Below are 13,069 nucleotides of genomic sequence, written 5' to 3'. Positions count from 1 at the left end.
ATTTTCAAGGAAGAAAACTTGGAAAGCACAGAAAAGCAGAAAAGAATTCCTTTTTGTACTCACAGAAGACTATTGTCCATCTTACCCTTCCTCCATGTTGTGCGTGTGTGAGTGTGTGTGTGTGTGTGTGTGTGTGTGTGTGTGTGAGAGCCTGTGAGTCTGAGTAAGAGTGTGTGCACATATGTGGGTGAGTGTGTGTGTCTCAGATGCTAAATGATCCTTTCCTGCTGACTCACAGCTTGAAGCTTTTGTGAGTCCCAAAGGGCAAGAACTATAGGTGCTCAGCCAGTTTGGCAACCCTAGCTCATCACTCACTCTGCAAGAATTGAACCGAAAGGGGAAGGTAGGGGAAGAGCCAGGCCTGATGATGTGGAGTACAGGTTGCCCCCCCACCCCCGCTATCTGAAAGCAGAGCCTTCCTATGAAACCTTTGTAAGCCGAAGTGACATACAGCAAAGACGCAATTACCTTAGGGACACGTCTTGCTCTGGATACACAAAATAAATGGAGCAAAAGCCCAGATGCTCACAGACACAGGTCAAAACTATGGTGGCCTGATGCTGAGATGCTGAGTGTAGTTCCCAGGGAAGGAGCTTGGCAGTGCCCCTCTCGGGGTTGAGGGTGCACGCTGCCTCTATAAAGGCTCCTGCAAAACAGACACTGAACGCTATTTTCAATTTTCGCCTTTTTCCATAGACGCGAAAAACCTCTGGCATTTCTTTCAGTTGGTGAAAACAAGTATTAAAATTAGGTCTTTTGTAAAGGCGATGTGGCATAAAGCAAACTTTAGAAAAGTAGGGATGCCTGTACTTTGCAGAGACTGCTAATGTCCTGTGAATTCCGCTTTCACTCCCAGCTATGCAGGGAGAACTTCAAGGAAACCACCTGAGCAGATAGGCAAGTGTCCTCTGGAACTGGGGAGACTGAAATCGCCTGACTCGGGCCCGAAGAGTCTGGAATGGTCTGTGGTGGCAGAGCAAAGGCAAGAAACAGGTCTGCTTTGGTATGGCCTGAACTTGCAGATATTAACAGGGCAAGAATGCACAAGAACCAAGTGGACAGGAAAAGGTGAGTGGCCTTGAGCTGGCCTGAGAAGAGCTCAAGATGAGGACACACAGAGTGAGGTGGCCCCCAAACAGATTATTGGTAGCTGGGGGTAAGGCGGGTTAGCAAGCAGCCAGCTGACGGGCTCCAGAGATGGGGGCTGCAGTCAGAGGGAGAGGATGGAGGTAGCGCCTCAGGCCAAATCACACACACAGACGAGCACACGCGCGCGCACACACACACACACACGTGCAGAAGACCACCCTGTCCCTCCTAATCCCCCTTAGTTTTTTCCAAAGCATTAGTTATGTATACATGTATTTGTATGTGCATTACTCCTTTGCAAAATAACATTTTACTCCACATACCAGTAACTCTCTTCAAAAATTTTCCACTGTGTGTAAAATCCCATGTATAAACACATTTTTAAATACTAATTGCAGCTTTATTTTAATAAACCCTGTCCTTGGTAATTATATCCTACTTTTCCAATAATGTTCTTATTTTCAAAAAGTTTGCTCTTGGTAACACCATCAGGATTTTCTTTTCTTTTCCGCGTTTGCCAGGCTCTCCTTCCTGCACCACACAGCACAGCTTTCTGTGTCTCCTGTCTGTGACCCTTCAACGCATTCTACCCAGCGCTTTCCTAATCAAATATCTGCTGTGGCTGCCCAGGGCTAACCCCATAACATCCAAACTCCACAGCCTGGATTAAGACTTTCGGTAATTTAATTTTAAAAAACCTTTCCAGATTTACTTCTCATCATTCCCCAAAACCAGCTTCCACTGTCACGAATACTGGTCTATTAGTACCCTTTGAACATGCCGCCCACAAGTCCTCCTCTCTGGCTCTCTTACATTCCTCTGGGCTCCTCTCTACCTACCAAGGAATAGTAGGTGAAATTTTTGGCCTTAAGGTTGGGGAGGAAGAGATAATGGAATGTGTCTGGAGGAAATAGCAGATTCTAGTCAAGTTCGTTTTAAGTTAGGCTAGAAAACGCCATGGGGAGGTGGGAGGCATCGCCAGCAGCTATGGAGATGGGGGCGGGGAGAGATTAGCGCAGAGATCAACAGCCATTGCAATCAACAGATTACAATGCTTTTATGGTAACAAAATATTGCTGAAATAACAAGGTATGGGATGCAATTGCATGAGTATATGCCTTGGAAAAGCTCCCAAGAAGGTTGTTTTCTTAAAGACAAAACTATGAATTGCCAGCCAGATGCAATTAATGACATTTTATTAGACATTTGGGTTGCCTTTCATTGCACGAATTCCCAGCATGATGGAGCAGTTGTTATAAATGTGGCCTCTGGCGTCAGAGCTCTCACATCCTGGCCCTACCCTTCCTGGCTGAGAGACCTTGGGCAAGTTACCTCACCCTCGTCTTCTGCAGAATGGGAGCATTAACTGCAGACACCTCAAATGGAATGTTGTGTACAAGCAAAGTGCTTAGAACAGTATCTGGCTCATAAGAAGCTCTCCATAACTGTTAGCTTTTTAAAAAGGAATAGAATAGTATTTAAACAGAGTTTGGCTTAAATAAGGTTTGTTTAATGGTTAAACGTTAACGTGGCTAATTTCTAACTGAGTTCCTGTAGTCACTGAGTCTATCTGCAAGTTAAAATCACAGCTTGTGAGAGCCGGCAGAGGTCTTAGAGTTTTCCAGTCCACAACTCCTCCCCATGTCTAATAAAATGTCATTAAATGCATCTGGCTGGCAATTCACAGTTTTGTCTTTACAGAAAATGACTTTCTCGGGAGCTTTTCCAAGGTATATGCTCATGCAATTGCATCCCATACCTTGTTATTTCAGGAATATTTTGCCACTTCCCGGTAAAACTGAGATCTGGAAAAGTTCAGCAACTTTTCCAGTCGCAAAGCTCCTGAGCTGGGCGATTCCCACTCTTATTGGGGCAGCTACCACCTGGAGCTGTATGGCAAATGACCCATCGTCTGCTGCCCTCTAGTGGCAAGTTGGGGAAATCCTCTTATGTACAATGATGGCTAAGAAAACTGTACTAATGATAGTACACTGGACCCTTGAATATGGGACGACAGGGGTTAGGGGTGCTAACTTTACAAGTAGGTGAAAATTCGGGGATATCTTGTAGTCGGCCCTCAGGATCTGCGGTTCCATATCCACAGTTCCCAGCTGAGGATCGTGAGGTACTGTACTGTTTACTATGGAAAAAAATCTGTAACTAAGTGGACCCTCACAGTACAAACCTGTGTTGTTCAAGGATCAACTGTATAACAAAAACTGCTTATTTGTAGAGGGCTCAACAGGCATGGACCAAAGTCTCTCTGTGTTGTCTCTATAATGAAGTGAAAGTTAAACCTACTAGACGTTGGTATTATTTATGTTTATAAGTAGCTAAAATTCTTTCCACACAAATAATATAAGGGATTATTCCTCTTTTATATACAGATCTCCCTCAGCATAGAATGGGGTTACATCCTGATAAACACACTGTAAGTTGAAAATATTGTAAGTCAAAAATTTAATACACATAACCGACAGAACATCATAGCTGAGTCTAGCCTATATGCTCAGAATACTTACATTTGCTTAAAGTTGGGTAAAATCATCTAACACACAGCCTGTTTTATAATCAAGTGTTGAATATCTCATACAATTGAATTCTGCACTGAAAGTAAAAAACAGAATGTTTGTATGGGGACAGAATGGTTGTAAGTGTATCAGTTGTTTACCCTCATGATCACATGGGTGATGAGAGCTGTGGTTGCAGCCACTGCCCAGCATCATGAGAGAGTGTGGTACCACATATCGCTAGCCTGGGAAAAGATCCAAACCCAAAATTCCACATATGGTCTCTACTGAATGCATGTCAATTTCACACCATTGCAAAATTAAATGATCATAAGTCTGAGACTGTCTGTATTTACATTTCCCTGTTTCATGTACCTCCCCATTTGTTTAAAATTAAAGTGTTGTTTATGTATTAACAATAGCTCTTTATCGGTATCTATTTCTACTTGGGCTTAATCACCTACTGAATAACTAGATCCTCTCTCTCAAATAGCATGTGGTTTTTAAAAAAAGAAGACAGAAATTAAACACAGCCAGAGGCTACTGGGTTAGTCTCTCGTACATACAACCTGGGGAACAACTGCCAACAGATTCACACATTCCCACCAACACATATATATTAAGTTCTACACAGATGTGGGCATACTATACCCCTTCCTCTGGACTTTACTTATTCATACTTATTCATATAAGACGTACTTGAAGATAACAGCTACATACTCTTCCATTATGCATCCTATTATGGATATAAAATTTGTCTCCAGGTTTTTTTTTTTTTTTTGAAGGTACAATATTTTCCTTTCCCATGGAGATCATCAAAAAAATCCCTTAAGGTAAAACTGTTGAGTCAAAGGATTTGTACATATTTAATTCTGAAAGGCATTACATTGTAAATTATTTTTTATTCCCACTGGCATATAGGTACCCCATTTTCCCACACTTGGGCTAATACTTGGTCTTAATGAAAATTCTAAGAGTGTCCAAATTGATAGGTTTAAAAATAGCATATTATTGTTTTATTTTATGATGTCCAATTGTAGGTGAGACGGGGCTATTTTCTCAGGTAAACAAGTCATTTGAATTTCTTCCTATACCTGTGTGAAGTCTGTCCGTATCCTTTGCTGTTTTCATGTTAGGTTGTTGACATATGCAGTCTCTTTATATAATCAGTAAATTCATATTTTTTCATTTATATTTTAATTTTGCTTATGTTTTTTCTGTGTGCAAATTTAAAATATTTATATCATCAAATGTATGGGTTTTGTTCCACCTGGGCTTCTGGGTTTTTTCTTGACTACAAATATCTTCCCTATTGAAGGTAATAAAAAATTTTGCTACTGCTTTCTTTTATTATTTTTATGGTTTCTTTAAAAAATTTTGCATTTAATTAATTGAGTTATCTATAATTTGCTTTAGTGAAGGGAACAAATAGGGATTTAGCTTTATTTCATCCCCCAAATAACTAGTCATTTGACCCAACACTATATAGAATAGTCTGCTCTTTTCTGCTTGATTTGAAGGGCTACATTGATCATATACCAAATTTCAATTTATTTTCGATCAATTTCTCTTTCTGGATTTCCCATTCTATTTCATTCCTCTTGCTGTCACTTACTACACTCATATTAAACTATTTTAGAAACAGTAGCTTAAAATACATTTTAATATCCAGTTGGGCTACCTTGTTACAAACATTCCTTTTCTTTAGCCCCTAGAATCTTGATTAATTTCACATGCTTGTTTTTGTCATACAAACTCAAATTAAAATCCTATAAGAAATTTTATTGTGATATTAGGAAATAAATTAATGGAAAATTGACATCTTTACAATATTTTATAATTATATACAAGATAGTATATCTATCCAATTATTTAAGTAAAGCCATTAAACATTTTTTAATAGGTCCTGTACATTTCTTTTTAAATTTATAACTAGGAATTTAATCCTTTTGTTGCTATTATAAATTGTACGTATTTTTTCTTCCATTTTTATTTTTAATTTGGAGATTTCATATGTTAAGGAAAGTTATGGATTTTCTATGTTAATCTTGAAAAGAGTGACAAAATTGTTGACTAATTTTTCTTTCGGTCTGTCTCTGGTTTTCCTGTTTCACAAACATATTACCTGCATAAATTGATGTTTTCTACTTCTTTTCCAGGTTTTATGCTTTAATTTCTTTGTTTTTATTCAAATTTGCATTGATTAATACTTCTTGATCAATTCTGGGCAGTAATGGAAATAATGGACTTTTTTGTCTTGTTCAGAGTTTTAAAATAGGAATGCTCCCATTGTTCAAGGTTAAAAGGGATGAAGTATGGTGTAAGGGGCACATGTCCCCTCCTTAGTGCCCTTAATTCATTAGAAAATAATCTGGGTTACAAGGCAAAAAAGCAATGAAATAAAAGTTATTTTCTATGAAGTACAGATTTTGCTTAAAATTGCTACATCATCTGTGAACTACAAAAAGTAAATTCTTTCTATTTGCAGTATATGCGTAACGAACAAAAGGATCCTCTATTGCACATTCTTTCTGTTCTTATGCTTTAAATAACTTAATGAATGTATTAATTTTGAAACTTCTACATGCGAGGATTCATAAATATTCCAGAAATAATATCACCTTGCAAAGAGACAAGCTTGGATACAAATGAAAAGTTGCTATTTGAAACAACCTGGATAGACTTGGAGGGTATTAATGCTGGGTGAAATAAGTGCAACAGAAAAAGACAAATACTGTATGATATCACTTATACATGGAGTCTAAAGAATACAACAAACTAGTGAATAAAACAAAAAAGAAGCAGACCCACAGGTAGAGAGAACAAGTTGTTACCAGTGGGCAGAGAGAAGCGGGAAGGGGCAAGACAGGAGAAGGGGATTAAGAGGTATAAACTATTAGGCATAAATCAAGCTATAGGAATACATTGTACAACACAGGGACTATGGTAAATATTTTATAATAACTGTAAATGGAACATAACCTTTAATATTCTGAATCATTATATTGTACACCTGTAACTTATAACATTGTATATCAACTATACGTCAGTAAAAAAATTTTCATCAAAAAAAAGCCATGGGGGATGGGGGGGAAGAAAAGAGAAAGAAATGCTTTCACTGGTGATAAAGGAAATCGTACATTGGGACCCACAAAATAGAGGCCGCCCCAGTGGTCTGGCCCACGTCACAAATCTGTCAGCTGCCACTTCCAGGAAACACATCACTGTCAAGGAATCCTAATGTACCAATCACAACCCTCCAACTTAGGTTCAACTAGCTTACCTGACCCTAGAAAATAAGGCCTGCTTGCCTTATAAGGAAATCCTCCACCTCCTGGCCAATCATGCCCTGATTCGGAGTTGTCTCCTCTAATGCTCTGTGAAACTCGCTCTTGTGCCAAACCCCTCAGGAAGAGCGCCCCACCTCTTGGGAGGCACTGCATTCCTTCAATCCATTGGTTGTTTTCCCCTTGAATAAAGAATATCAAACTCGTTTGATATTAAAACTAAATTATTTTACTTTTGTCATACGATGCTGGTGATGTGGAGGGCTAGCACAAGGCGGTTGAGGAGAAGCATGTGGTTTTGTGTGGTGTGCAGTCAGAGAGAAGGTTTTCTCTATTACTGCAAAAGCCGTGCTCAAATGGGCATGACTTAAACGTGCTCACCAAATTTATTTGAACATTTGTTAAGGACGTGCTGTTTATACGTGCACATGTATCATGAGATCATTTTAAGGAAGAATATATCTCTTCTGACTTCTTAAACAGATACAAAATTCAAGACTGGAGGGGCTTCCCTGGTGGCGCAGTGGTTAAGAATCCTCTTGCCAATGCAAGGGACGCAGGTTCGAGCCCTGGTCCGGGAAGATCCCACATGCCGCGAAGCAACTAAGCCCGTGTGCCACAACTGCTGAGCCTGCGCTCTAGAGCCCGCGAGCCACAACTACTGAAGCCCACACACCTAGAGCCCGTGCTCCACAACAAGAGAAGCCACCGCAATGAGAAGCCCACACACCGCAACGAAGAGTAGCCCCCGCTCGCCGCAACTAGAGAAAACCAGGGCAGCAATGAAGACCGCAGCCAATAAATAAATAAATAAATAAATGTTAAAAAAAAAAAAAAAAATCAAGACTGCATGCTACATTTTAGCAAATGCCTCTTGCCCAACTATGGGTTTGTCTCTTTCACTTTTCAATATGGGTAATATATTAACAGCTATTAGTAATGAGCCACTTTCATCTTGGAATGAAGCCACTTAGTCATAGTTTATTATTTTTAAAAATGTGTGCCAAATTATATTTGCTATTCTATTTGTGATTTTTGCATAGCTATACCTTAGTAAAACTGGTCTATGAGGTTTTTTTTGTTGTTATTGTTATTTTGGATGTTTTTGGGTCACATTTTGTCCAGTTTTGGTACCAAAGATATCCTTGCTTTGTTAAAAAAAAACTAATGGGAAATTTTCTTTTCTCCCAGGGCCCTGTGGCAGTTTAAATGGTATTGGAATTGCCTGTTTACTGAAAGCTTAATATAATCCATCTGTGACAGCACCAAGGTCTGGAGCTTTCTTGTGGGCTTAAGTCTTTGGCTACTTTCTCAATATCTTCCATGGTTATTGGGTGTGTTACTCAGTGTCCTCCCGAGAAACAGAACCAATAGGACATATATAAATAGATAGAAATGAGAAGGAAAGGGGGTCAGGGCACAGCCATTGACGGGCTAGAACCAATTAGATCCAAAATGGTGAAAAATTCAACTTCCAGCGGACCTTGAGCTTCACTATACGTTCATTGCAATACATCAGCATCTAAATGACACGCCCACAGGAACCATGACAGCCCCAGGCCGACCATAAAAGGCCAAAAAGTGGGCAGTTGCCCAATTCCTCAAAATCCTCGCCCCTTCCCCCAAAATAGTTGGAATAGTCCTCCCATACACTAGCCTATGAAATTACCCACCCTTAAACACTGACCACCCCTGCAGCCCAGGCCACTCTCGCCTTCTGAGACAGACTACATTCTGCCTATGGAGTGTATATCTCTCTAAATAAACCTGCTTTTACTTCACTATGGCTGCTCTTGAGTTCATTCCTACATGAAGTCAAGGACCCTCCGTTGGCAGCCCATCCCAGGGACTCACCTGCGACCTGGGACATGACCAGCCTTTCGCGCCCCATTCCCTGTAAGAGATTCATTGTGAGGAATTGGCTTACACAGTTATGGCGGCTGCGAAAGCCCACGGTCTGCTGTCTGCAAGCTGGAGGCCCACGGAAGCCGGTGGTAGAGTTCCAGTGCAAACCCGAAGGCCCGGGAACCAGGTGGTCCGTTGTATAAGTTCCAGGCCAAGTCCCGAGGCCCGAGAACCAAGAGCAGAAGATAAACCTTCCAGCTAAAGAACACTCGCCCTTTGTCTTTTGTTCTGTTCAAGCCTTTAATGGAATGCACGATCCTCACCTGCGTTGTTGAGGCGGCGTCTTCTCTACTCATCAAACGCTACCCTCTACTGGAAACAGCTGCACAGACACCCAGAAGTAACGTACCAGCTCTCTGGTCATCCCTTAGCACAATCAAATTGACAGGCAAAATTAACCATCACTTTGGGGTTTACCTTTACTATCTCTTCTGTGATCAATTTTTAAACAAAATCATCTCTTTTATTCAGGTTTCTGCATTTACTTACATAAAATTAGGTAACATTTTCTTATAATTATTTCCTCCCTGATTATCTTCCTAAAGAGATTCTGCTCCTCATTCCTCTGTGTGCGTGTGTGTGCGTGTGCGTGTGCGTGCGCGTGCGTGCGCGCGCGCGCGTACTGGCGAGGTGGAGGGGCCAGGCGGGGGGAGAGTGCGGATTCCTCACCCTAAGGAGCAACCCTCCAACACCAGCTGGATGGGGTCGATTCTGACACTATACTCGGAGACAGTATCAGATCCCACAGGTTCAGGGCTCAGTCTTACAAGACTCTCCCCTCCCCTACCCGCCCCCCCTTCAGACACCAGTCAAAAGGCCAGGTTGTTACCTGTGTTTCTGCACACCAGCTATAGAGTTTCCAGTGACCCCCTCGCTGGGTTCAATTCATCTGCCAAAGCAGCTCATAGAACTCAGAGAAACATTGTACTTACTAGATCGCGGGTTTATTATAAAAGGATATATAACTCAGGAAGAGCCAGATGGAAGAGCTGCACAGGGCAAGGTGTGGGGAAAGGAGCTTCCAAGTCCTCTCTCTCCTAGCGCCCACTCTCCCCACATCTCCAAGTGTTCATTCACCCATCCAGAAGCTTTCCAAACCCCAGCCATTTGGGGTTTTATGGAGGCCTCATTACGCAGGTGTGATTGACTAAATCACTGGCTGTTGGTAATTAACCTCCAGCGCCTGCCTCTCCCTGGAAATTGGGGGCGTGGGGTGGTGGACGCAATATTCCACCCCTCTGTTCACGGTTGGTTCCCCTGGCATCCAGTCCCCATCCTTAAGTGCTTTCCAAAAGTCACTGCATTAACATAAACTTAGGTGTAGTGGAAAGGGTTTGTTAAGAATAGCAAGACATCTATTTCACGTTTGTGGCTCTGAAGCCATGTGAGGAACTGAGGAAAAGAGACCAAATATTATAACAAAAGATGCTCCCATTGCTTTTGTCCCTCAGGAAATTCCCAGGGTTTTAGGAACTCCATGCCAGAAACCAAGACCAAATATATTTCTTATTATAATCACAATATCACACTCCCCCATTCTCTTTCTTACTATTGCACATTTCTGCTTTCTCTGACTTCTTGTTTATGTTAGTGGCAATTATCTATATTATTGTTTCAAAAGACAGCTCTCAGATAGATTTTGCATTTTTACTGTTCTTTTATTGTAATTAATAAATTGATTCTTGAAGGTTTGTATTTATCTCAATATATATTACATGTGGCATACTCTCTAAGTTTGCCACAGGCCTTACTAGTTCTTATTTTCTTTGCCCAGACAACTCACACATTGTTTTCCTGTCTGGCCACTCTAGGCATAAGAATTATGACCCTTAGTTTAAGGCTTTTAGTTTTCCTTTGACCTATGCTTAGACATATCCCGTAGTTTCTAACGCATTAAGTTTGTAGATTTTTTTGAAGCCAGACTTGAAGGAGGATTGTGAAAGAGGAAACTGGGGAAGCATACGCAGGGAGAGAGAGAGAGAGAGAGAGAGAGAGCGAGCATTGGTTGCCAGGACCGGAGGATAAATTTGTTTTCTCAGAAACTGGGAGAAACCTGAAAGTGTGCCTAGGCGGGAGAGAGAGCTGGTAGAGAGCATAACTGGTGAAAACAGTAAGGGCTAGCGTGCATGTGGATATGAATAATTTGGGAGGTAGGAAGAGGACAAGCATTTGTGATGGTTAATTTTATGCCTCAACTTGACTGGGCCCTGGATGGTCAAGCGTTGTTCTGAGTGTGTCTCTGAGAGCATTTCGGGATGAGATTAACAATTGACGTGGTTGGCTGAGGAAAGCCAATTGCCCTTTCCAGCGTGGGTGGGTGGGCCTCATGCAATCAGTTGAAAGCCTGACTAGAACACAAAGGCTGACCCTCCCTTGAGTAAGAGGGAACTTCTGGTTGACTGCCTTGAGTTGGGGCATGGATCTTTTCCTGCCTTCAAACTCGGACTGAGACATTGCCTCTTAGATCTGGAGCCTGCTGGCTCTTGGACTGAAGCTATACCATCCTGGATCTCAGCTTGCTGACTGCAGATCCTGATACTGCTTGGCCTCTAAAATCACATGAGCCAATTCCTTATCATAAGTTTCTATTCATGCATACATCCTACTGTTTCTGTTTCTCTGTAGAACCCTGACCAATACAGCACTGAAGTAATTAATGCCCATTGACAACTCATTTCGTATAAAACAGAGTCAAGGTCATCGGCTGAGTATGAAGCATGTGAGGAAGAGAAAGTCGGTTTTGGGAGAGATTTTGCAGAAGGATAGAAGTGAGGATGGTACTGAACAGGGCTTATTTCCTTATAAGTAAGGTAACAAGGTATTTCTCTAGAAGAAACTTACATTTTAATTAATGATTTGTGAAATTATTGGTTCCGCATGTCTCTGCTGCAAGATTATAAACTCAGGGGTAGGGACTATGTGTTTCAAAGATGGAGCATGGTTTGCTATTGGAGTCATCTGCTTGGGTTCTTATCCTAGCTTTGCTGCTTTTCAACTGCACGATCTTGAGTGAATTACCCAAGTTTTTTGTCCCTCAATTTCCTCATCTATGTATACTTCATAGGATTTGGTAGAAATTAAAGAAGTTTCAAGGGCACTTTCAACGGCGACTGGCAATGGTAAAAAGTCATGATCATCTTGGCCTCAATCTACCCTAAGTACTTAGCAAAATGTCTGGAATAGAGTAGGTGTTGAGTGCATGAGTGAGTAAATGGATGAAGACTGTTATTCTGTGGCTCAGCCCCTGTGTTGCTGCTGCTCTAGTCTACATTCTTCCCCGCAGGCAGGGGAAGATGCTCAGAACTATATTTTTTGGAATCCCTTTCCAGTGGCATTATGTGATACATTCTGCCAATGATAAGTGTCTGCCTGATGTTTGAAAGGGAAAGAAAAGGAAACAAATTATTTGTCAAGGGGCAGCTGGGGAGCGAGCCTGGACTTTGGCAGAAGACAGAGGAGGGTTTTGTGCACTCATGTCCGGGCAAGCACACACTTCTTGCTGCAAGGAGCCCAACCCATCACTGGCTGCTTGGAGTTCTGATTTCTGATTTCTGCACTTCAGAAGTTTCTTCAAAGTAGCATCGGTTTCCTTGCCTTCACTCTTCTGACTCTTCCAACATTTGTGTAAGCATCTAATTCCCTGCATTAAATCCTTCCCTACTTAAAATACCTAGTGGGCTTTGTTTTTTTGGACTAAACCCAATTGTGTGGAGTTGTGTCCTCCAAAAACTCATATGTTGAAGCACTAACCTTCATTTTGTCAAAATGTGACTGTAGTTGGAAACAGAGCCTTTAAAGAGGTGATTAGTTTAAAATGAGGCCAGTTGGGTGGGCCTGATGGAATCTGACTGGTCCTAATAAGAAGATATTTGGACGTACAAAGAGACACAGGGATGCACACACACAGAAGAAAGACCACGTGAGGGCATAGGGAGAAGACGGTCATGTGCAAGCCAAAGAGAAAGAGAAAGGTCTCAGAAGAATCCAATCTGCTGACACCTTGATCTCAGATCTCTGGCCTCCAGAACTGTGAGAAAATTCATTTCTGCTGTTTAAGCCATCTAGTATGTAGTGTTTTGTTATGGCAGTCCTAGGAAACTAACATACCAATCTAAAGGCTAACGGCATTGTTGGAACTACAGACTCTCCAAATTGTTCCTCTGACTTTTTGGGGTGAGAGTGGGTGGCCGGGGGAGGTGTTTCTCTAAGGTATCAAATATTTGTGAGTCACTTGGAAAATACACACAAGGTCCACCTCATCCAGAAGTTGCTGCTAGA

This window comes from Aethalodelphis obliquidens, unplaced genomic scaffold (assembly GCF_003676395.1).
Source record: "Aethalodelphis obliquidens isolate GAN/ISIS:26980383/991018 unplaced genomic scaffold, ASM367639v1 scaffold6, whole genome shotgun sequence".
Classification (NCBI taxonomy): Eukaryota; Metazoa; Chordata; class Mammalia; order Artiodactyla; family Delphinidae; genus Aethalodelphis; species Aethalodelphis obliquidens.
Note: the sequence above shows the minus strand (reverse complement) of the source record.